Source organism: Bufo bufo, chromosome 2 (genome assembly GCF_905171765.1).
Source record: "Bufo bufo chromosome 2, aBufBuf1.1, whole genome shotgun sequence".
NCBI classification, from domain to species: Eukaryota; Metazoa; Chordata; class Amphibia; order Anura; family Bufonidae; genus Bufo; species Bufo bufo.
Window position 1 is genome coordinate 205,165,909 of NC_053390.1, and position 26,715 is coordinate 205,192,623.

The window sequence follows — 26,715 nt, forward strand, 5'->3', positions numbered from 1 at the left end:
ACACCCATATGAACCACCTAATTAAGGCGCTCTATTGGATAGGAAGGGCAAAAGTGCAGAGGAATGCTACTCCCAAGATAAAATAGGTGCGCATTCACACTTGAAGGTGCCACTCCCTCAAGCAAATACTACATAGACAAAAAAATCCACAGAAAAAACTAAGATAAAAACATCCTGCACAATATGATATACAAATGTGCGGATGTCCCTGGCCATATTATTGAAGAAAACCACAGAAATAGGATAATAATGCACTTAGTAAAGTAGATGCAAACATTATACATGGACAAAGTCCTCACTCTGATATAATAATATCTGAAATAAATCAAAAAAAGGGGCCCGCTCACCTCTGTCCCCTCAGGGTAGGTGCTCTAGTCCAGAAATTGAGACACCCCTCAAAGAAAATTCTAAATGGAAAAAATGTATTAGACTGGCACTCATATATGGAATATGAACATGGTTTATTAGATAATATTAAATTATAAGTATTGTCACCTGTCACAAATAAATTTTCAATAAAATACAATATAAATACAATAAATCATATATTAAAATCTTAAAACATCAAGATATGGTGCAGGAACCGATGGCACTAGACGTCTCTGGACCTATATGGTCCTAGCTGTTAAATTCAATAGACAATAGTACCACTGGTTTCTGCAACCCTGAATGGTATTCCCTTCAAGCAACAATTTCCATGTTTATTCCAATTCTCACTGATTGGAGTCCCGTATATTGAAAATATCTCGGATACACAAAATTCTGTGCTTTCAATACGCTGATAATTATAATAGAGCAAATTTTCAACAAGACAGTGTATCTTTGTCAACAATGTCTTAACACTGTTGCAAACCAGCGTTAACAGTCCGCGCTTTGAATAGACCAATAGTTCCTCCACAGCAACTTTCCTAAAAGGACAGTGTAACAATCTCCACAGTTAACACTGTTGAAGGCTAATTGTCTGCTATTTGTAGTTGCCGGCAAAGTAAGTCCTTAATAGAGGGCTATTAGTTAATCCACTGTGTTTTATGTTATATAGTACAGCTTAATAGCTCAGTTCTTTGCTCATATAGCAACAGCAGTAATTGCCGTGATCGGTGTCACTTTTGTTAGAGGAATATTACTCCTCCTGTGTATTTCCCCACCAGTGTGGGCTTACCTCCGCCTGCGCTCTGCTCGATGGGACTCTTTTCCAATAGGTATCCAGGAAGTCCTTCTTTTTTTAAAAAGTGCACTTTTGCTCCAAATAGGATTCGGGGTCTCTAGTTCAGGATGTTACCCAGATGCTCACCAAACGCGTTTGGGGAGACGCTGTCCCTTTCCTCAGTGGTATTGCCCCGATTCCATTGTCCATGTGTTTTATAGTTGCTATCAGTATTTTTGAAAATCCGTTCCGGATCCCAGTTATATCCAAAATCCGGTCTGGATCTCCAAAATTTCATATTGTTCGCCTTTATTGCGGTTTCAGTTGTAATTGTGATGCGGTTTTTTCGCACTAGTTGGTGTTTTTTTTAATTCTATATCTACAATTATATATATATATATATACAGTATAGGACAGCACATTATAATACATTGTTTTAATATTTATATCAATGTATTTTTATACCATTTTCTAATATTAAAATTCATGATCTCCCCATGGACAAGGATTACTAACCATGTGAGACCACGCATGTGTGTTAATATACAAAAAAATCACTATAAAAATATAAATATAAATATTGTGCAGGTCAGAAATTTCCACGGATCTTTCTATTAATATGACTACATTTTTTGTCACATTATTTACATTAAAAACTGAGTAGAATTTATTAAGATACATCTGGTAGTATCGATTTTTGATCTGATTCCTTTTTTTCATGCTGTAGATTTTTTATGGGACCTCTTATTCGGATGTTTTTACGGATGCTTTTGTAGATAATTTTTGGATCATAGGAAGTAGAGTAAAGGGGGGTCACGTGTGGGGTAGAGGCAGAGTTGCAGTGCTGACAAACAGCCTGACATGCAACTCTGCGTCGACACCCAAACATACCACCCTACTGTATATGAAACCGAATATTTCTAACTCGGAATTTAAGCCCCTTGGTAGAAGACTACCAAATTCATATATTTTCCTAGATTCGGCTCTTGACAATCTCTCAATCTGGTTTCCTCCTCACCAATGTTTCTCTACCCTCTCCAGTGCCATGAACGAGAGACCCTTAGGCCTCTTTCACACTTGCGTTGTCCGGATCCGGCGTGTACTCCACTTGCCGGAATTACACTCCGGATCCGGAAAAACGCAAGTGTACTGAAAGCATTTGAAGACGGAACCGTCTTCCAAATGCTTTCAGTGTTACTATGGCACCCAGGACGCTATTAAAGTCCTGGTTGCCATAGTAGGAGCGGGGAGCGGGGGAGCGGTATACTTACAGTCCGTGCGGCTCCCGGGGCGCTCCAGAATGACGTCAGAGCGCCCCATGCGCATGGATGACGTGATCCATGCGATCACGTGATCCATGCGCTTGGGGCGCCCTGACGTCACTCTGGAGCGCCCGGGGAGCCGCACGGACGGTAAGTATGCTGCTCCCCCGCTCCCCGCTACACTTACCATGGCTGTCAGGACTTTAGCGTCCCGGCAGCCATGGTAACCACTCTGAAAAAGCTAAATGTCGGCTCCGGCAATGCGCCGAAACGACGTTTAGCTTAAGGCCGGATCCGGATCAATGCCTTCCAATGGGCATTAATTCCGGATCCGGCCTTGCGGCAAGTGTTCCGGATTTTTGGCCGGAGCAAAAAGCGCAGCATGCTGCGGTATTTTCTCCGGCCAACAAACGTTCCGTACCGGAACTGAAGACATCCTGATGCATCCTGAACGGATTTCTCTCCATTCAGAATGCATTAGGATAATCCTGATCAGGATTCTTCCGGCATAGAGCCCCGACGACGGAACTCTATGCCGGAAGACAATAACGCAGGTGTGAAAGAGCCCTTAGGGTCTTGATTGTGTAACTCCTTGAAATGTCTGGATAGCGAATATTTTTCATAGCCCTTGGCTATGTTATTCAGATGTTCCGCTATCCTGACTTTCAAGGTACGTTTGGTTCTTCCTATGTACTGCTTCGAACATGGACACTGGATTAGGTAGATAACATTGGTTGAATCGCATGTGAGGAAATTTTTGATGGTCATGGAGTGAGAGTTTTGCGTTGATATAGCCGTTGTTGTTTTCCTAGGGAATTTGGTTTTTCTACAGCCCAGACATTTGCCACATCTAAAAAAGCCTTTTAATTGAAGCCAATTTGATGTCTGGCCTCCCTTGTGTTGCTTTTTTACTGATGGGGCTATTAGGATCCCCAAATTTGGAGCCCTCGAATAAGTGATTCTGGGGATTGGAGGCAAGAGCATCCCTATTATCTTATCATTATGTAGGTGATGCCAATGTGCTTTAATGATAGATTCTATCTGCTTTGTCTGGGTGTTATATGGGAGAATGATTCTAAATTCTGGATTGTCTCCTTGCTTAGATTTCAGTGTCTGTTCAAAAAAATCCTTCCTATCTAAATTTCTTACTTTAATTAGGGCCTCATTGACTATTAATTCAGGATAATTTTTTTCTCTAAATTGATTGGTCATTAGGTTGGCCTCCTCCTCAAATTTGTTGTCTTCGGTACAGTTTCGAATAAGTCTGCGAAACTGTCCGAAGGGTACATTCGTCAGCCACCTTGGTAGGTGGCAACTTGAGAATGGAATATACCCATTTCTAGCCATGGGTTTTTGGAATGTATTACAAACATATTTGTTATTTTTTCGTATAATTTGGATATCTAAAAATTCTACCTTTTCTTCTCCAATGCTGGAGGTAAACTTCAAATTATTTGCATTGTCATTAATTTTGACAATGAATTTATCCAAATTTTATTGTGATCCATTCCAAATAAAAATGATGTCATCAATATACCGCCGCCATAGGACCAGGTCTCCCCCCAGTTCCGGGTCTATGTTGTTAACTTCCCATTGCGCCAAAAATAAATTGGCGTAACTGGGGGCAAACCTGGTACCCATGGCGGTTCCCCTTCTCTGTAAATAAAATTGATCAGAAAAGGAAAAATAATTGTGATGTAAAATATGATTAACTCCCTCCAATAGATAGTCAATTTGGTCCATGTTCCATATTGTATCCTTCATTAGTTGTTCCTTCAAGGCCAAGACGCCCTGATCATGATCAATAATGGTATAGAGGGACTGGACGTCCAAGGTACCCATAATCCAATGGTCCTGGACGTCCAGGCCTTCCAATTTTCCTACAATATCAGTAGTGTCACGTATATATGACCTTATTTTTTTCACTTGTGGTTGCAATAGTGTGTCAATATATTGTGCCAAATTTACTGTTAGCGATCCAATGCCCGAAATGATAGGCCGGCCTGGTGGGTCCACATTATTTTTGTGGACCTTAGGTAGGCAATAAAAAATGGGCCTTCTACCCGGTGTATCCACAATAAAATTATATTCTTGCTTTGTCAAGATTCCATCTTGGAGCCCTTTTTCACAGTAATGGGAGAGAGCATCTTTAAAATCTTCCATGGGGTCCTTTTTTAATGGGGTATACGTAGATAAATCTGATAGCTGTCTGAGGCATTCTTTATTATACTGATCTTCTCCCCAGATAACTATTGCCCCCCCTTTATCCGCAGGACGGATAACTACTTGATGGTTCTTCTGTAATTGTTTTATAGCTTTTATTTCCCCATTGGATAAGTTGTTTCTATATCCCTTTTTTATTTTTAATATTTCTGCTTCCACATTTTTTTGAAATGTGGCCATTTCAGGACCAATCTCCGCTCTAGGGAATTTTTTGGATTTGCTTTTTAATTGTGTGTGAATGAATGCATCTTTTTTCGGTTGTTCCATAACCGGTGGATTTTTAATAAAGTATTTTTTTAGGCAAATTTTGCGAATTAATTTCTGGATGCCTATATAAGTGTCAAATTTGTTCAGTGCAGATGAGGGTGCAAACTTCAAACCCTTGTTTAGTAGTGTGATTTGTGCATTAGTTAATTTTATTCCACTCAAATTAATGATATTGTCTGTAATCACTAATGGTGTTTTCTGTGTTCCCCTCTTTCTTTGTGATCTCTGTGTCTTCCGCTTTTTTGAGGATTTTCCCTGTAATGTGTCTCCCGTTTGTCCCTCCCTTTTTGATTGGTCTGTGTCTCTGGTGTCCAAATTTTGTATCTGTCCTGATCCAATCTTGGGTATGTCTGATTCCTTTCTACCTGTGGTGCCCTGTATCTCAAATTGTATGGTGTCCTGTGTATGTGAGCTACTGTCCTTCTGTGATCTGGTGTTGTCCTTCTGTGTTCTGGTGATTGTGGTTGTCTTTGTTTCAATCCTGGGGAATGGTGAGGGGGAGTTTGGTCTAAAAAAGAGTGATTAGCCAAAGTTTCATATCTATTTTGAGTTGGTATGTTATATCTTTTTGCTTCTCTCTGTTCTTCATATTTGGGATGGGAATTATTTTTTTGTGGTTGTTGTTCTTCCCTATTTTCTTTTCTGTCCTCTCTTCTATTTATATTTCTATGTTTTTTTTTTTTTTGGCTATAATTTCTTGTTCTGTTTTATCTAAACTCTTTTGTATTCTCTCTTGCCACATATCATATATTTGATCTTTCGGGAATTTGTCTAGTATTGTTTTTAATTTTGTTATTTTTTCAGATAGATTATCCAACATTATAATTCTCCTTTTAATAATGAGTTCAATAAGGGCTCTCGATTGTGTGTATAATAATTCCTCCCATTCTTTATTGAAATTATCTCCCATTAAATCTTGTGCGGGAATCTTGAATAATTGTAGGCCTTTTGGGATTTTGTTATGATTTAAATACAGCTGAAGAGAACGTATTTCCCAAATCTGCCTAAGTTTTTTGTGTAATAAATCTTCCAAGTTTCTGAAGGTCTCCGCCAGAGATCTTTCTTCTATTCTAATATCGTAATTTTCAGCCTTAAGCTGTTTAGTTTCCATGTAATTCCATATATCCATGATGGGGGCGAAGGGAGCTGGATCCTGAATCGGGTGAATTGTAAAGTCCAGAAATAAATAAAAAAAAGGGGCCCGCTCACCTCTGTCCCCTCAGGGTAGGTGCTCTAGTCCAGAAATTGAGACACCCCTCAAAGAAAATTCTAAATGGAAAAAATGTATTGGACTGGCACTCATATATGGAATATGAACATGGTTTATTAGATAATATTAAATTATAAGTATTGTCACCTGTTACAAAAAAAATTTCAATAAAATACAATATAAATACAATAAATCATATATTAAAATCTTAAAACATCAAGATATGGTGCAGGAACCGATGGCACTAGACGTCTCTGGACCTATATGGTCCTAGCTGTTAAATTCAATAGACAATAGTACCACTGGTTTCTGCAACCCTGAATGGTATTCCCTTCAAGCAACAATTTCCATGTATTATTCCAATTCTCACTGATTGGAGTCCCGTATATTGAAAATATCTCGGATACACAAAATTCAGTGCTTTCAATACGCTGATAATTATAATAGAGCAATTTTCAACAAGACAGTGTATCTTTGTCAACAATGTCTTAACACTGTTGCAAACCAGCGTTAACAGTCCGCGCTTTGAATAGACCAATAGTTCCTCCACAGCAACTTTCCTAAAAGGACAGTGTAACAATCTCCACAGTTAACACTGTTGCAGGCTAATTGTCTGCTATTTGTAGTTGCCGGCAAAGTAAGTCCTTAATAGAGGGCTATTAGTTAATCCACTGTGTTTTATGTTATATAGTACAGCTTAATAGCTCAGTTCTTTTCTCATATAGCAACAGCAGTAATTGCCGTGATCGGTGTCACTTTTGGTAGAGGAATATTACTCCTCCTGTGTATTTCCTCACCAGTGTGGGCTTACCTATAATAATATCTGAGACACTTAGTCAATATATTTTGATCAAAACACATCTAAGCCCGCCTACCAAGCGCCAAGGTGGTCTCAGGTCAGGCGGGTCCTACGCTAAACCTACCTAAGCCATTGGGCTTTTATGTTCAGGAGCGCGGATGCCGCACATATGGTGTGCTGCTTCTAGTCACCTCCATGTGCATCAATCAACCAATGGGAGGAGGAGCCAGCACACCCATATGTACCACCTAATTAAGGCTCTCTATTGGATAGGAAGGGCAAAAGTGCAGAGGAATGCTACTCCCAGGATAAAATAGGTGCACATTCACACTTGAAGGTGCCACTCCCTCAAGCAAATACTACATAGACAAAAAAATCCACAGAAAAAACGAAGATAAAAACATCCTGCACGATATGATATACAAATGTACGGATGTCCCTGGCCATATTATTGAAGAAAACCACAGAAATAGGATAATAATGCACTTAGTAAAGTAGATGCAAACATTATACATGGACAAAGTCCTCACTCTGATATAATAATATCTGAGACACTTAGTAAATATATTTTGATCAAAACACATCTAAGCCCACCTACCAAGCACCAAGGTGGTCTCAGGTCAGGCGGGTCCTACGCTAAACCTACCTAAGCCATTGGGCTTCTATGTTCAGGAGCGCGGACGCCGCACATATGGTGTGCTGCTCCTAGTCACCTCCATGTGCATCAAGCAACCAATGGGAGGAGGAGCCAGCACACCCATATGTACCACCTAATTAAGGCGCTCTATTGGATAGGAAGGGCAAAAGTGCAGAGGAATGCTACTCCCAAGATAAAATAGGTGCACATTCACACTTGAAGGTGCCACTCCCTCAAGCAAATACTACACTTTTGCCCTTCCTATCCAATAGAGCGCCTTAATTAGGTGGTACATATGGGTGTGCTGGCTCCTCCTCCCATTGGTTGCTTGATGCACATGGAGGTGACTAGGAGCAGCACACCATATGTGCGGCGTCCGCGATCCTGAACATAGAAGCGCAATGGCTTAGGTAGGTTTAGCGTAGGACCCGCCTGACCTGAGACCACCTTGGCGCTTGGTAGGCGGGCTTAGATGTGCTTTGATCAAAATATATTGACTAAGTGTCTCAGATATTATTATATCAGAGTGAGGACTTTGTCCATGTATAATGTTTGCATCTACTTTACTAAGTGCATTATTATCCTATTTCTCTGGTTTTCTTCAATAATATGGCCAGGAACATCCGCACATTTTTATATCATATTGTGTAGGATGTTTTTATCTTAGTTTTTTCTGTGAACGTGCATTTGTTGTCTCTAGTGCGATTGATCAGCCGCTGGAGATAATGACGTTGTCCTGTAAATAAAGATGCATGAGGATCATAGTAACTTTATCTGGCATTGATCACTGAGCAAGGCTGGATAAAGTTCACTCCAGTGGTTATAGGATAAATGTGTTTGTTAGCCTGGCTATGTTATTCTAAATGATGGTGTCTTTTCTTCCTATGTAGAGAGGTCCGGAACTATTCGCCGGCGAACAATTCCCGGCGAACATCGATTGTTCGCGTTCGCCGTGGCGGGCGAACATATGCGATGTTCGGTCTGCCCCTATATGTCATCATTGAGCAAACTTTGACCCTGTACCTCACAGTCAGCAGACACATTCCAGCCAATCATCATACCCTCCCTCCCAGACCCTCCCACCTCCTATCAAACAGCAAGGACAGCATCCATCTTAGATTCATTCGGAAGCTGCAGTGTTAGTTAGAGCAGGGACAGTGCAGCTGCTGCTGAATTAATAGGGAAATCGTTAGCTAGGCCAGTGTTCTGTGTCCACTCCAGTCCTCAAAGACTCATCTGCTGTAAGGACAGTGTTCTGACAGCACCCCAAAAACCCCTTTTTAGGGCTGGTACATCAGTCTGCTTTTTTATATTTTTATATATATATATATATATATATATATATATATATATTGCAGTTGCCTGCCCGTGTGTGAGAGGCCACAGGCCCACAGACTGTACTGTGTGCACACCACTCATATCGGGTGGCACAGTACCTTGCAGATAAAAAAGTCATTTAATTTTTTCTCTGTAATATAATTGCAGTTGCCTGCCAGTGTGTGTCAGGCCCACTGACTGTACTGTGCCCACTGCCAGTGCCCACCACTCATATTTGATGGCACAGTAGCTTGCAGATAAAACAGTAAAACATTTTTTTCTCTGTAATATAATTGCAGTTGCCTGCCAGTGTGTGTCAGGCCCACAGACTGTACTGTGCCCACTCCCCACCACTCATATTGGGTGGCACAGTACCTTGCAGATAAAAAAGTCATTGAATTTTTACCCTTTAATATAATTGCAGTTGCCTGCCAATGTGTGTCAGGCCCACTGACTGTACTGTGCCCACTGCCAGTGCCCACCACTCATATCAGGTGGCACAGTACCTTGCAGATGAAAAAGTCATAATTTTTTTTCTCTGTAATATAATTGCAGTTGCCTGCCAGTGTGTGTCAGGCCCACTGACTGTACTGTGCCCACTGCCAGTGCCCACCACTCATATTGGGTGTCACAGTACTTTGCAGATAAAAAAGTCATTTAATTTTTTCTATGTAATATAATTGCAGTTGCCTGCCAGTGTGTGTCAGGCCCACTGACTGTACTGTGCCCACTGCCAGTGCCCACCACTCATATCGGGTGGCACAGTACCTTGCAGATGAAAAAGTCATAATTTTTTTTTCTCTGTAATATAATTGCAGTTGCCTGCCAGTGTGTGTCAGGCCCACTGACTGTACTGTGCCCACTGCCAGTGCCCACCACTCATATCGGGTGGCACAGTACCTTGCAGATGAAAAAGTCATAATTTTTTTTTCTCTGTAATATAATTGCAGTTGCCTGCCAGTGTGTGTCAGGCCCATTGACTGTACTGTGCCCACTGCCAGTGCCCACCACTCATATCGGGTGGCACAGTACCTTGCAGATAAAAAAGTCATTAAATTTTTACCCTTTAATATAATTGCAGTTGCCTGCCAGTGTGTGTCAGGCCCACTGACTGTACTGTGCCCACTGCCAGTGCCCACCACTCATATCGGGTGGCACAGTGCCTTGCAGATAAAAAAGTCATAATTATTTTTCTCTGTAATATAATTGCAGTTGCCTGCCAGTGTGTGTCAGGCCCACTGACTGTACTGTGCCCACTGCCAGTGCCCACCACTCATATCGGGTGGCACAGTACCACTACCTTGCAGATGAAAAAGTCATTAAATTTTTTCTCTGTAATATAATTGCAGTTGCCTGCCAGTGTGTGTCAGGCCCATTGACTGTACTGTGCCCACTGCCAGTGCCCACCACTCATATCGGGTGGCACAGTACCTTGCAGATAAAAAAGTCATTGAATTTTTACCCTTTAATATAATTGCAGTTGCCTGCCAGTGTGTGTCAGGCCCACTGACTGTACTGTGCCCACTGCCAGTGCCCACCACTCATATCGGGTGGCACAGTACCTTGCAGATAAAAAAGTCATAAAAGTTTTTCTCTGTAATATAATTGCAGTTGCCTGCCAGTGAGTATCAGGCCCATAGACTGTACTATGCCCACTGCCCCCCACTTATATCGGGTGGCACAGTACCTTGCAGATAAAAAAGTCATAGAATTTTTACCCTTTAATATAATTGCAGTTGCCTGCCAGTGTGTGTCAGGCCCACTGACTTTACTGTGCCCACTGCCAGTGCCCACCACTCATATCGGATGGCACAGTACCTTGCAGATAAAAAAGTCATTTCATTTTTTCTCTGTAATATAATTGCAGTTGCCTGCCAGTGTGTGTCAGGCCCACTGACTGTACTGTGCCCACTGCCAGTGCCCACCACTCATATCGGGTGGCACAGTACCTTGCAGATAAAAAAGTCATAAAAGTTTTTCTCTGTAATATAATTGCAGTTGCCTGCCAGTGAGTATCAGGCCCATAGACTGTACTATGCCCACTGCCCCCCACTTATATCGGGTGGCACAGTACCTTGCAGATAAAAAAGTCATAGAATTTTTACCCTTTAATATAATTGCAGTTGCCTGCCAGTGTGTGTCAGGCCCACTGACTTTACTGTGCCCACTGCCAGTGCCCACCACTCATATCGGATGGCACAGTACCTTGCAGATAAAAAAGTCATTTCATTTTTTCTCTGTAATATAATTGCAGTTGCCTGCCAGTGTGTGTCAGGCCCACTGACTGTACTGTGCCCACTGCCAGTACCAGAGTTGGAAGCAGGGGGAAGTCATCGCAAGGAGCTAGTGGCACAGTCAGACAGCATGTATCGGCACCAGGGGTCAGCCAGACAGCACGCCAATCAACACATGCTGTTGCCACCACCAGAATGCCGTCATTGCAAAGCTCAGCAGTGTGGCATTTTTTTTGTGTGTCTGCCTCTGATAACAGCAATGCCATTTTCAACCTGTGCCAAAAGAAACTGAGTCGTGGGAAGTCCAACACCCACCTAGGTACAACTGCTTTGCGAAGGCACATGATCTCACATCACAAACGCCTATGGGATCAACACATGATGAGTACAAGCAGCACACAAACTCAAAGCCACCATCCTCCTCCTGGTCCAGAATCTTCAGCCACGTCAACCACTGCTGTCCTCCTTGCCCCCTCTCAACCACCCGCCACTCCGCCTCTCACCTTTAGCAGTTCCTGCTCATCTGCCCACAGTCAGGTGTCTGTCAAGGAAATGTTTGAGCATAAGAAGCCAATGTCACAGTCACCCCCTTGCCCGGCGTCTGACAGCTTGCTTGTCGGAACTCTTAGCCCGCCAGCTTTTACCATACAAGCTGGTGGAGTCTGAGGCCTTCAAAAAATTTGTAGCCATTGGGACACCGCAGTGGAAGGTACCCAGCCGAAAATTTTTTTCACAAAGGGCAATCCCCAACCTGTACTCTATTGTGGAAAAGGAAGTCATGGCATGTCTGGCACACAGTGTTGGGGCAAGGGTCCATCTGATCACTGATACCTGGTCTGCAAAGCACGGTCAGGGCAGGTATATCGCGTACACTGCGCATTGGGTCAACCTGCTGATGGTTGCCAAGCATGGAATGCGTGGCTCTGCAGAGGAGTTGGTGACACCGCCACGACTTGCAAGCAGGCCTGCTGCCACCTCCTCTACTCCTCCTACTCCATCCTCTTCGCTAACCTCCTCGGCTGAGTCCTCTTCTGCTGCTGCGTCTTGCTCCACATCAATTGCACCCCCCCCAGCTCCCCAGGGGCTATTCCACATCCCGGATACGACAGTGTCACGCCGTCTTGGGGTTGACTTGCCTGAAAGCAGAGAGTCACACCGGACCAGCACTCCTGTCCGTCCTGAACGCACAGGTGGATCAGTGGCTGACTCCACACCAACTGGAGATCGGCAAAGTGGTGTGTGACAACGGAAGCAATTTGTTGGCGGCATTGAATTTGGGCAAGTTGACACATGTGCCGTGCATGGCACATGTGTTGAATCTGATCATACAACGCTTTGTGCATAAGTACCCAGGCTTACAGGACGTCCTCAAGCAGGCCAGGAAGGTGTGTGGCCATTTCAGGCGTTCCTACACGGCCATGGCGCACTTTTCAGATATTCAGCGGCGAAACAACATGCCAGTGAGGCGCTTGATTTGCGAAAGCCCAACACGTTGGAATTCAACACTCCTAATGTTCGACCGCCTGCTCCAACAAGAAAAAGCCGTCAACGAGTATTTGTATGACCGAGGTGCTAGGACAGCCTCTGCAGAGCTGGGTATTTTTTTGCCATGTTACTGGGCGCTCATGCGCAATGCCTGTAGGCTCATGCATCCTTTTGAGGAGGTGACAAACCTAGTCAGTCGCACCGAAGGCACCATCAGCGATATCCAATGTATATCTAACTTTTGATGTTTTGTATTAAAAATGTAATAAGTGTTAAGCAAAGAAGTTTGCTGAATTTGTGGGAGGGGAGGGTCATTACAAGGCTACTTTCATGCACCTGTGAGCCCAGGCTGGCTGGTTACTAGGCTATTTATAGGCACCTGTGGGTCCAGACTGACGCCGATTCAGCTGATTTCACTAACTCTGGCTCAGCTCTAGGATACAGCAGCATGGTGTGGAGGCTCCTTACGGCTGGGCGATGGCAGGAGGGCGCTGGTATCCATGGTAGGATCGGAATTGGTTGTACGGGACCCACGCTGCGGCCCGCGATATGTTAGCGCTCTGGGATACAGAAGAGTATGGGCGCTAATGGTCAAACCATGGTTGTTTGTATTGTTTGTCTGGCTATTCAGAGGCCTGATGGGGCCATTGCATACAGTTATTGGGGTAGCATGTGCTTAGAGTGGGCATGGTTGTATGTTTTCTGATACCTGGTTTACATGCGGGGCGCGTGTCTGCAGTTGGTTCAAGCTACGCGTGCTGGGTTTAAGTGATGGTAAATATGGATCAATGGTCGCTGATTTAAAAAAACAAAAAAAAACCAAACACCTGCAGCATCATGTGGAGGTTCGGTTGCGCCTGGGCAATGGCAGAAGGTGCCAGGCAAGTGCTGGCATTCACGGTAGGATTGGACTTGGTTACACGGTCCGTGACTTGTAGCGCTCTGGGGCAAAGGGGGTTGGGCTTCAATGGTCAAATGATCGTGGTTAGGATTGTTACCTTCAAAGCTACGTCCGTGTGTCTGCATTTACATTTTGTCCTATACACCGTTCACTACTAGAGCTGCGTTCATACGTCCGCTGTTGCATTACATTAATACTCTGCTCACTTTCAGATTGCATTCATATGGCTACTCTATACCATGCTCCTCATATTCATACACAGAGCTGTGCCCATAACATGTTTTTAGGCACCACTAACATCCAGAGCTGCATTCACCCACTTGTTCTTACATCATGTGTCATACTCTGCTTCCACTTAAAGCTGCATTTCTTTTCATTGCTACATAATGGTTACTCAGTATTCTTACTAGGGCTATCAGCACACCGCTCTGATACTGCTCTTCCGATAAAGATAGCCGCTTTCTTTTCAGGCTTACGTTTTGATATCTGCTTAAAAAAAAAAAAAAAAAGTGTGGGGTTTCTGTTACCTGTTTTACATGTGGGGGCACATCCGCAGTTAACGCCAGACATGCTAGGTGTGGGGGTTTGTATATCAGTGGTCTGTATATGGGTACTCAAGCAGATCGGTCTAGGTGCCTGTATTTGAGTTCTGATGCTCTTGTATAGAAGTGTGTTTAATCTATAAACCGTATGTTATGGGCACGCATGTGTCAGCGGTTTTGTGCTAGGTCATAGGTGCACTATATGTTGATTAATTGGCGTTGCATCAGGGTTTACGTTCAAAACGCATTTATGTTTTCTTGGGTGGTGGTGATGTCCATTAAAAAAAAAAAAAAAACCTACAGCATTATGTGGAGGTTTCATTCGCACCTGGGTAATGGCAGAAGGTGCCAGGCGAGTACTAGCATTCACGATAGGATTGGACTTGGATACACCATGGGGGACTTGTAGCGCTCTGGGGCGAGGGGGGTGGGGCGCTAATGGTCGAATGATCATGGTTAGGTTCGTTACCTTCAAAAGCCACGTCCATGTGTCTGCATTAACAATGTTATACTCCATTTACTACTAGAGCTGCGTTTATGAGTTGCTGTTGCATCACATCAATACCCTGTCACTTCAGGTTGCATTCATACAGCTGCGTTATACCTTGCTCTTCATGCTCAGAGCTGGGCCCATACCATGTTTTTAGGCACTACTCACATCCAGAGCTGCATTCACCCACCTGTTCTTACATCAGTTGCTGCATATTCGGCTTCCACTTAAAGCTGCATTTTCCTTTTCGTTGCTACATCATGGTTACTGAGTATTTTCTCTAGGGCAGTCAGTGCACCGCTCTGATACCGTTCTCCCAATAAACATAGCTGCTTTCTTTCAGGTTTACGTTTCTTTCCTCACTGGTGGTTGTGTTATAGGCATACTTTTTCTGTTTCACTTCAGCAGGAAAAAAAAAAAAGTGTCCTGTTCTTTAGTCCTGGTTCGCATTCACTCGGATTGGCCTCCTGCCCCAGTTCACCATGCAGTCCTCAGCGGTTAGTGGGCTAATAGGAGTAAGATTCCTACTATGTTTCACAAGTAGTTCATTTGTTTTCACGATAAGGGTCTTCTCTTAGCGAACTGTAATGCCTTTGGCGCTTTTCTCCCATCTGTTTATTCACGGTTGGTTTAATGTTTTATTTAGGCACGTGGTTCGGTTCACTAACGTCGATGCATATCCCATCAGGTCTAGCTCACATTTTAATTACTTATCGTCACTGCAATGTCATCGAGTGCAGTCTTGGCTTCGGGAGCCTGATGATCTCTTCAGCCTCATGGCTCTGTGGGGCCTATGACCGATCTTCATGTTGTTAGAACATATATATATATTAAAAATAAATAATAATAATAAATCGCATTTGTTTCGCATTCATGGCTACGCCATTAGAGTCTCTGACGCATTGCTTCTCCGTTTAAGTTTGACGCGCATGGCCCGCCATTAGTGTCTCTTGCGCATGGCCCCGTCATTAGTGTCTCTTGCGCATGGCCCCGCCATTAGTGTCTCTTTTAGTGTCTCCATTAGTGTCTCTTGCGCATGGCCCCGCCATTAGTGTCTCTTGCGCATGGCCCCTTTCGCGCTTTGTTCCACCATTAGTGTCTTTAGTCCCTCTAGCGCTTGGTTCCACCATTAGTGTCTTTAGTCCCTCTAGCGCTTGGTTCCACCATTAGTGTCTTTAGTCCCTCTAGCGCTTTAGTCCCTTTCGCGCTTGGTTCCGCCATTAGTCTCTCACGCATGTCTTCAGTTTACATTTTACTCCCACAACTCCGCCATTCGAGGTTGGCTGCGTGGTCCCGCCACAGTATGTTCATGCCTTTTCTGCATTCAGGCCGCTCGCATGCCTCGGTCAGCTGTGGCTCGCGTTACAATTCTTCTCGTGGTGGCTCGTAGGCGCGGCTTTTCCATTAGAACCTCACTCACATTATTGTTGTAGGTCGTTGGGTCTTCATTGTTTCTTTTCAAGCAGTCATCCCAAGCCTTCCTTTCGGACATCACCTTCTCCCGGGTTTGCATTTTCTCACATTTAATCTCTCTAGGTTCTTGAATTATAGACCTATTCTCCCAGGGAGATGACCCTGGGGTCTCACAATTCCGCTTCTCAAGGGGTTGTTAAAAAAAAAAAAAAAAAAAAAAGGGAAACAACTATACTGTGGCATCAGGTTCGTCCACAGGGAGTCCGGTCACCACTACAGGTGATTACGAAGTCTGTCACGACTACAGACTAAGTCCTGTCACGACTACAGGCGATTTACGAAGTCTGTCACGACTACAGACTAATAAGTCCTGTCACGACTACAGGCGATTTACGAAGTCTGTCACGACTACAGACTAATAAGTCCTGTCACGACTACAGGCGATTTACGAAGACTGTCACGACTACAGACTAATAAGTCCTGTCACGACTACAAGCGATTTACGAAGTCTGTCACGTTTACTGACACGATAAGTCCTAGCACGACTACAGGCGCAGCATAGGTAGTCTATCATGACCTTAAGCTCGTCCTGTCATAGCAGTAGGCATTGTGTGTACATTATGTCTTCATTATAGGCACGCTTACTTCATCTTCAAACTCGGGCTGAGGGTGTTGGTGTTGCACCTTGCACCGGTCCATCTTCAAGTGGGAGGTACAACAATAAGGCGCAATATATATAGTCTGTCACGTCTACGGACACAAGTCCTATCACTATCACAGGCGCAGCATACATAGTTATCATGACTTTAAGCTTATTTCCTGTCACAACTGCTAGTATAGTGGGTATGTTTTTTCCTCAGTGCAGGCAACATTAGCCCGTTAATTTCAACCAGCCATGTATTCGTGCTTATGGTTCCCCAGGCCTGGTGAGTCTACACATTTCACTTGATCCATTACTAGAGTTAAACGGCATACGCCATCTTCTAACTTTTGGGTCCTTTATAAAATAATAATAATTAAAGCGGTCGCCTGGGGAATAAGTATAGGTGAAGTATTTGCCACCAGTAACAGTTGGTGTCCAAGCAGGACCCTTAGCGAATGGTTGGACTTAATTTAAGCCCTTCCATCAGATTCACCATTGTTTCAGTCTGCAGCTCTCGGGATTCAGACCTCCTCGTAATATGTTCATATGTTTGTCAACATAGGAGTAAATCGTTCCTGATTACCGACCACTCTTTCAAAAGCATCAACTTTAGTTACCTTCAAGAGCAATGTGCCGTCGCACGTGACAAAGAGGTAACATATATAGAAGTCTCTGATATGTACGGTATATTCCGCACCTTCATCATGTAGTGTCTTTTGAGTGCAAAGCGGGTGTCGTAATGGTATGTATATGTTTTACTCTAAACTAAGGTCTACGCTTTTTGGCCACTTTAGGCTGCCCTACCGCAGCAGTTATGGCACAATTCTACTGCTTGTTGTAGATGGGTGTACCCATCCTATCTAATCCTTTCTGATAGCCGATCCGACCACAAGTGTTAAGCAAAGAAGTTTGCTGAATTTGTGGGAGGGGAGGGTCATTACAAGGCTACTTTCATGCACCTGTGAGCCCAGGCTGGCTGGTTACTAGGCTATTTATAGGCACCTGTGGGTCCAGACTGACGCCGATTCAGCTGATTTCACCCACCCACCCACTCCATCTTACAGTCACTTCATACTAGGGTGGCCCACTTTAGGCTGCCCTACCGCAGCAGTTATGGCACAATTCTACTGCTTGTTGTAGATGGGTGTACCCATCCTATCTAACCCTTTCTGATAGCCGATCCGACCACAAATAATAATAAAAAATAAATAAATAAAAATAAATAATTAACATTGGCGACAAACTTTTACCCATTTTGTCTTGGTATATATTGGATGTATACATAAACAGGGACTAACCATAAAGAAACTGATACATCAAAAATTAATTTAATTAATATTCTAATTAAAGGGTTTCTCACAGATAATACGTCTCATCAGTGGGGGCCAGTATGATCACTAGAATGTAGGTCCCAAGCTTTCCATTTCTCTTCACTGCATAATGACATTGAAGAAGAGTCTGAATGGAGCAGTGGTTGAGCACATGTGCTGCTGCTCCACTTGTTGTCTATGGGGCTGATGGCAACATGAGTACTGAATGTCTCTGTCAGTCCCGTAGACTATGAATGAACTATGAATGAAGATGAGGGCACATCAATGACCACTGCTCCTCTTAATCTTGGCTTGGTGCACCATAGCATCTATTAAACAGTAGCAGAAATCATGATTTATTTAAAATAAACAAGTGGAAAAAGTGGTTTATTTTTAGTGTCTTCCAATTATACAAATTTTTATCATTTATTGTCTTTAATCTGACAATTTTCAGCTGATATACATTAACCACCTTATGAGCTATTGCTGTAATGAACAAACTTGGCATAGACTGTATTTATTTAATCTGTGTCAGAGAAATGACATTGAAATTTCTGAATTTCTCCAGCACATCTCATCAAGTTTCAATCAGGATCTCTTTTATGAATAATTAATACTTAAAAATAATTCTTCACAATTTGCATTTACAATGTATCTTACACATTCAAGATCTACCCTGTAACAGCAATGCAACAGGAAGCAGCAGAAAGCTAGTGTTTAATATTTAAACATGGATTATGTTATATGAATATTACATCGGTTCATATAAGGTACAGATTATGGAACACAATGTCATGTGATGAGTTGGATTAAAATGTTGTACATTGTCAACATAAAGTTAAAGGAGTTATTGCTGTGAGAGTACTGCAGTATAATGTGGTTCATAATGAGACACACATAACCGCAAAGGTAGGCTAAGGAAATGTTTATATGATAGGAAAATGACTCCTCAAGTCATGTACCAACAGAGCCATCTATATCAGGAATACCTACTTATAAGTGTTTTGTTCTTGTTTTACTGTTTACTACTACCTAATAACTAGATATATACTTTACTTTGATGTACAAATTAAAAATTTTTGCTTACTGTCTTGATATATCCAGTGTATATCTAACCTTTTTATGTTTTGCATTAAAACTTTAATAAAGACAAATTTTCTAATTTTGATTAATTCTGCTTTCATTTTATAACTTATAAAAAGGTTATCATTTTGTCAATAAACATTTGGTAAGTGTACTGGTTAAATGCTCTGAAATTTAAGAAATAAAATGATTTTTCACAAATAAAAACAAAAACAAAATGTAATTTATTCCTCTAGAACCACTGATACAGTCAGGTCCATAAATATTTGGACATCAACACAATTCTAACATTTTTGGCTCTACAGGGTGGGCCATTTATATGGATACACCTTAATAAAATGGGAATGGTTGATGATATTAACTTCCTGTTTGTGGCACATTAGTATATGTGAGGGGGGAAACTTTTCAAGATGGGTGGTGACCATGGCGGCCATTTTGAAGTCGGCCATTTTCAATAGGAAGAGGGTCATGTGACACATGAAACTTATTGGGAATTTCACAAGAAAAACAATGGTGTGCTTGGTTTTAACGTAACTTTATTCTTTCATGAGTTATTTACAAGTTTCTGACCACTTATAAAATGTGTTTAATGTGCTGCCCATTGTGTTGGATTGTCAATGCAACCCTCTTCTCCCACTCTTCACACACTGATAGCAACACTGCAGGAGAAATGCTAGCACAGGCTTCCAGTATCCGTAGTTTCAGGTGCTGCACATCTCGTATCTTCACAGCATAGACAATTGCCTTCAGATGACCCCAAAGATAAAAGTCTAAGGGGGTCAGATCGGGAGACCTTGGGGGCCATTCAACTGGCCCACGATGACCAATCCACTTTCCAGGAAACTATTCATCTAGGAATGCTCGGACCTGACACCCATAATGTGGTGGTGCACCATCTTGCTGGAAAAACTCAGGGAACGTGCCAGCTTCAGTGCATAAAGAGGAAAACACATCATCATGTAGCAATTTCACATATCCAGTGGCCTTGAGGTTTCCATTGATGAAGAATGGCCCCACTATCTTTGTACCCCATATACCACACCATACCATAAATTTTTTTGTTCCAACAGTCTTGGAGGGATCTATCTAATGTGGGTTAGTGTCAGACCAATAGCGGTGGTTTTGTTTGTTAACTTCACCATTCACATAAAAGTTTGCCTCATCACTGAACAAAATCTTCTGCGTAAACTGAGGGTCCTGTTCCAATTTTTGTTTTGCCCATTCTGCAAATTCAGTGCGCCGATCAGTGTCATCCTCGTTGAGATGCTGCAGTAGCTGGAGTTTGTAAGGGTGCCATTTGTGAGTAGCTAATATCCGCCAAAGGGATGTTCGACTAATGCCACTCTCCAGTGACATGCGACGAGTGCTACGCTGTGGGCTCTTGCTGAATGAAGCTAGGACAGCCACTGATGTTTCTTCATTAGAGACAGATTTCATGCGTCCACATTTTGGCAAATCCAACACTGAACCAGTTTCACGAAACTTAGCAAGCAGTTTGCTAACTGTAGCATGGGAGATGGGTGGTCGAGTAGGGTGTCTTGCATTGAAATCTGCTGCAATGACCCGGTTACTGCGTTCACCAGACATCAACACATGCTCCTCACGTGTTAACCTCAGCGACATGTCAATGGCTGTAAACAAAGAGAAACTTGTAAATAACTCATGAAAGAATAAAGTTACGTTAAAACCAAGCACACCATTGTTTTTCGTGTGAAATTCCCAATAAGTTTGATGTGTCACATGACCCTCTTCCTATTGAAAAAACAAAAGTTGGATTCAAAATGGCTGACTTCAAAATGGCCGCCATGGTCACCACCCATCTTGAAAAGTTTCCCCCCTCACATATACTAATGTGCCACAAACAGGAAGTTAATATCACCAATTTTATTAAGGTGTATCCATATAAATGGCCCACCCTGTATACACCACCACAATGGATTTGAAATGAAACGAACAAGATGTGCTTTAACTGCAGACTGTCAGCATTAATTTGAGGGTATTTATCCAAAATCAGGTGAACGGTGTAGGAATTACAACAGTTTGCATATGTGCCTCCCACTTGTTAAGGGACCAAAAGTAATGGGACAGAATAATAATCATAAATCAAACTTTCACTTTTTAATACTTGGTTGCAAATCCTTTGCAGTCAATTACAGCTTGAAGTCTGGAACGCATAGACATCACCAGACGCTGGGTTTCATCCCTGGTGATGCTCTGCCAGCCCTCTACTGCAACTGTCTTCAGTTCCTGCTTGTTCTTGGGGCATTTTCCCTTCAGTTTTGTCTTCAGCAAGTGAAATTCATGCTCAATCGGATTCAGGTCAGGTGATTTACTTGTCTATTGCATAACACTCCACTTCTTTCCTTTAAAAATCTCTTTAATTGCTTTTGCAGTATGTGTTTGGTCATTGTCCATCTGCACTGTGAAGCGCCGTCCAATGAGTTCTGAAGCATTTGGCTGAATATGGGCAGATAATATTGCCTGAAACACTTCAGAATTCATCCTGCTGCTTTTGTCAACAGTCACATCATCAATAAATACAAGAGAACCAGTTCCATTGGCATCCATACATGCCCACGCCATGACACTACCACCACCATGCTTCACTGATGAGGTGGTTTGCTTAGGATCATGAGCAGTTCCTTTCCGTCTCCATACTCTTCTCTTCCCATCACTCTAGTACAAGTTGATCTTGGTCTCATCTGTCCATAGGATGTTGTTCCAGAACTGTGAAGACTTTTTTAGATGTTGTTTGGCAAACTCTAATCTGGCCTTCCTGTTTTTGAGGCTCACCAATGGTTTACATCTTGTGGTGAACCCTTTGTATTCACTCTGGTGAAGTATTCTCTTGATTGTTGACTTTGACACACATACACCTACCTCCTGGAGAGTGTTCTTGATCTGGCCAACTGTTGTGAAGGGTGTTTTCTTCACCAGGGAAATAATTCTTCGGTCATCCACCACAGTTGTTTTCCGTGGTCTTCCGGGTCTATTGGTGTTGCTGAGCTCTCCGGTGCGTTCACTCTTTTTAAAAATGTTCTAAACAGTTGTTTTGGCCACGCCTAATGTTTTTGCTATCTCTCTGATGGGTTTGTTTGGTTTTTTCAGCTTAATGATGGCTTGCTTCACTGATAGTGACAGCTCTTTGGATCTCATCTTGAGAGTTGACAGCAACAGATTCCAAATGCAAATAGCACACTTGAAATGAACTCTGGACGATTTATCTGCTTATTGTAATTGGGATAATGAGGGAATAATACACACCTGGCCATGGAACGGCTGAGAAGCCAAATGTCCCATTACTTTTGGCCCTTAACAAGTGGGAGGCACATATGCAAACTGTTGTAAATCCTACACCGTTCAACTGATTTGGATGTAAATTTCCTCAGTCTGCAGTTAAAGCACATCTTGTTAGTTTCATTTAAAATCCATTGTGGTGGTGTATAGAGCCAAAAATGTTAGAATTGTTTTAATGTCCCAATATTTATGGACCTGACTGTATGTTTTAGAACAGTAAAGCAAAAATAAATCTGTAAGTATGTTCTTGATTTATGTTGTGTTTTACTATCCTGTTTAGATCTCTGTTATCTAGGTCTCTAATGGTCTTTAATTGCTAGGTTGCAACCACTAATCTCAGACATTAGAGCAGGCATCAGCAACCTTCGGCACTCCAGCTGCTGTGAAACTACAACTCCCAGAATGCACAGTTACTCTGCTGTTCTTGTAACTCCCACAGGAGTATAAAAAGGATTCTGGGAGTTGTAGTTTCAGAACAGCTGGAGTGACGGAGGTTGCTATTCCCTGCATTAGAGTAACACATAGTGGTGTATGGCTGTGATGCCTCCAAAAAAACCTCATTGATATGCATTGATATGCTACTTGTGGTCTTATTTTTACAGTGCTCATTGAGATTATCCATAATTCCTTCACTGAACATAGCACTCATGGGATAACCTGTGGCCAAATGTCCTTTTAAGGCATATTGTGTATTTGACAAACGGGAGAGCAACTGCAAAGCAAACCCTCTGCACTGCGGAACTGCAACCATGTCATTACAATGCTGGTGCAGTAATGAATCCTCATAGTCATTGGTACAGGCTAATCTGAGGTTTAGACTAAGGGATTATGGGGGTCATTTATTAACCACCTCAGCCCCCAGTGCTTAAACACCCTGAAAGACCAGGCCACTTTTTACACTTCTGACCTACACTACTTTCACCGTTTATTGCTCGGTCATGCAACTTACCACCCAAATGAATTTTACCTCCTTTTGTTCTTACTAATAGAGCTTTCATTTGGTGGTATTTCATTGCTGCTGACATTTTTACTTTTTTTGTTATTAATCGAAATTTAACGATTTTTTTGCAAAAAAATGACATTTTTCACTTTCAGTTGTAAAATTTTGCAAAAAAAACGAGATCCATATATAAATTTTGCTCTAAATTTATTGTTCTACATGTCTTTGATAAAAAAAAAATGTTTGGGTAAAAAAAATGGTTTGGGTAAAAGTTATAGCGTTTACAAACTATGGTACAAAAATGTGAATTTCCGCTTTTTGAAGCAGCTCTGACTTTCTGAGCGCCTGTCATGTTTCCTGAGGTTCTACAATGCCCAGACAGTACAAACACCCCACAAATGACCCCATTTCGGAAAGTACACACCCTAAGGTATTCGCTGATGGGCATAGTGAGTTCATAGAACTTTTTTTTTTTTGTCACAAGTTATCAGAAAATGATGATTTTTTATTTTTTTTTCTTACAAAGTCTCATATTCCACTAACTTGTGACAAAAAATAAAAAGTTCTATGAACTCACTATGCCCATCACGAAATACCTTTGGGTCTCTTCTTTCCAAAATGGGGTCACTTGTGGGGTAGTTATACTGCCCTGGCATTCTAGGGGCTCAAATGTGTGGTAAGCAGTTTGAAATCAAATTCTGTAAAAAATGACGAGTGAAATCCGAAAGGTGCTCTTTGGAATATGGGCCCCTTTGCCCACCTAGGCTGCAAAAAAGTGTCACACATCTGGTATCTCCGTATTCAGTAGAAGTTGGGGAATGTGTTTTGGGGTGTCTTTTTACATATACCCATGCTGGGTGAGATAAATATCTTGGTCAAATGCCAACTTTGTATAAAAAAAATGGGAAAAGTTGTCTTTTGCCAAGATATTTCTCTCACCCAGCATGGGTATATGTAAAAAGACACCCCAAAACACATTCCCCAACTTCTACTGAATACGGAGATACCAGATGTGTGACACTTTTTTGCAGCCTAGGTGGGCATAGGGGCCCATATTCCAAAGAGCACCTTTCGGATTTCACTCGTCATTTTTTACAGAATTTGATTTCAAACTCCTTACCACACATTTGGGCCCCTAGAATGCCAGGGCAGTATAACTACCCCACAAGTGACCCCATTTTGGAAAGAAGACACCCCAAGGTATTCCGTGAGGGGCATGGCGAGTTCCTTTTTTTTTTTATTTTTTGTCACAAGTTAGTGGAAAATGATGATTTTTTTTTTTTTTCATACAAAGTCTCATATTCCACTAACTTGTGACAAAAAATAAAAAATTCTAGGAACTCGCCATGCCCCTCACGGAATACCTTGGGGTGTCTTCTTTCCAAAATGGGGTCACTTGTGGGGTAGTTATACTGCCCTGGCATTCTAGGGGCCCAAATGTGTGGTAAGGAGTTTGAAATCAAATTCTGTAAAAAATGACGAGTGAAATCCGAAAGGTGCTCTTTGGAATATGGGCCCCTTTGCCCACCTAGGCTGCAAAAAAGTGTCACACATCTGGTATCTCCGTATTCAGTAGAAGTTGGGGAATGTGTTTTGGGGTGTCTTTTTACATATACCCATGCTGGGTGAGAGAAATATCTTGGCAAAAGACAACTTTTCCCATTTTTTTTTATACAAAGTTGGCATTTAACCAAGATATTTCTCTCACCCAGCATGGGTATATGTAAAATGACACCCCAAAACACATTCACCAACTTATCCTGAATACGGAGATACCACATGTGTGACACTTTTTTGCAGCCTAGGTGGGCAAAGGGGCCCAAATTCCTTTTAGGAGGGCATTTTTAGACATTTGGATACCAGACTTCTTCTCACGCTTTGGGGCCCCTAAAATGCCAGGGCAGTATAAATACCCCACATGTGACCCCATTTTGGAAAGAAGACACCCCAAGGTATTCAATGAGGGGCATGGCGAGTTCATAGAAAAAAAATAATTTTGGCACAAGTTAGCAGAAATTGATTTTTTTAATTTTTTTCTCACAAAGTCTCCCTTTCCGCTAACTTGGGACAAAAATTTCAATCTTTCATGGACTCAATATGCCCCTCAGCGAATACCTTGGGGTGTCTTCTTTCCAAAATGGTGTTATTTGTGGGGTGTTTGTACTGCCCTGGCATTTGAGGGTCTCCGCAATCATTACATGTATGCCCAGCATTAGGAGTTTCTGCTATTCTCCTTATATTGAGCATACAGGTAATGAGATTTTTTTTTTCCGTTCAGCCTCCGGACTGAAAGAAAAAAGTGAACGGCACAGATTTCTTCATTCGCATCGATCAATGTGGATGAAAAAATCTCTGCCAAAAAAAGAAAAAGGAGGGGAAAGGCGTCTGCCAGGACATAGGAGCTCCGCCCAACATCCATGCCCACTTAGCTCGTATGCCCTGGCAAACCAGATTTCTCCATTCACATCAATCGATGTGGATGAATAAATCATTGCCGGGATTTTTTTTTTTATATATATACAAAGTGTTTGCCAAAGTATATGAACACCGCCACCTCCTCAGCTCATATGCCTCGGCAAACGTATCTTTTACTGCAGAGGAGAAATCTCGTCTTGCAGCGCCGCATACACCGACTTGCGTGTAATCTGACAGCAGCGCAATGCTTCTGTCCGAATGCACATCAGTGCTGCAGCTAGTCGATCGGTTGGTCCACCTGAAAGGTAAAAAAAACAAAACAAAAAAGAAAAAACCAGGCCGCAACGCAATAAATTTATTAACTGTTGAACAGAACATAGAAACTTTTTTTAAACTTTTTTAACTGAACGTTTAACTTTTTTACTTACCGGTAATTTTTTTTTTGTTTAGTTTTTTTTACCTTTATAGAACAAACCTCTCCTTCCCCATGGGACAATGTGCAAAGCGCAAATCGCCCACAGATGTGGCGAAGTACGTTATGCACTTCATCCCAGGTGAAAGGAGAGGTTTGCAGCAGCTGTGAGTGAATGGGCCCTAATAGCCCTGTGTGCCTGTCCTGTGAGATGCAATCCCTATGCTAAGTGTACCTGTGTGTGGTACTTCCGGAAACACTCTCCATAGCATAGGGCAGGGTGGTCAGCACAGTCAGGACAGAAATAGCGGGTGTCACGCCTTATTCCACTCCTGCTACAGACACGACATCTTTTTCGGGGTGACGGTTGGGTTGAGGTACCAGGAACGACACTGGGGAAATGTCGCTCGTGTAGACGGCTAACTACACTGGTGGATGGGGCCACGGAACCTCCTGGGTAAAGGAGGTTCTCGATGATCTCTTCCTGGAATTTGAGGAAGGATCCTGTTCTCCCAGCCTTACTGTAGAGAACAAAACTATTGTACAGCGCCAATTGAATCAAATATACAGACACCTTCTTATACCAGCGTCTGGTTCTGCGGGAAACTAAATACGGAGACAACATCTGGTCATTGAAGTCCACCCCTCCCATGAGCGCATTATAGTCGTGGACACAGAGGGGCTTTTCAAT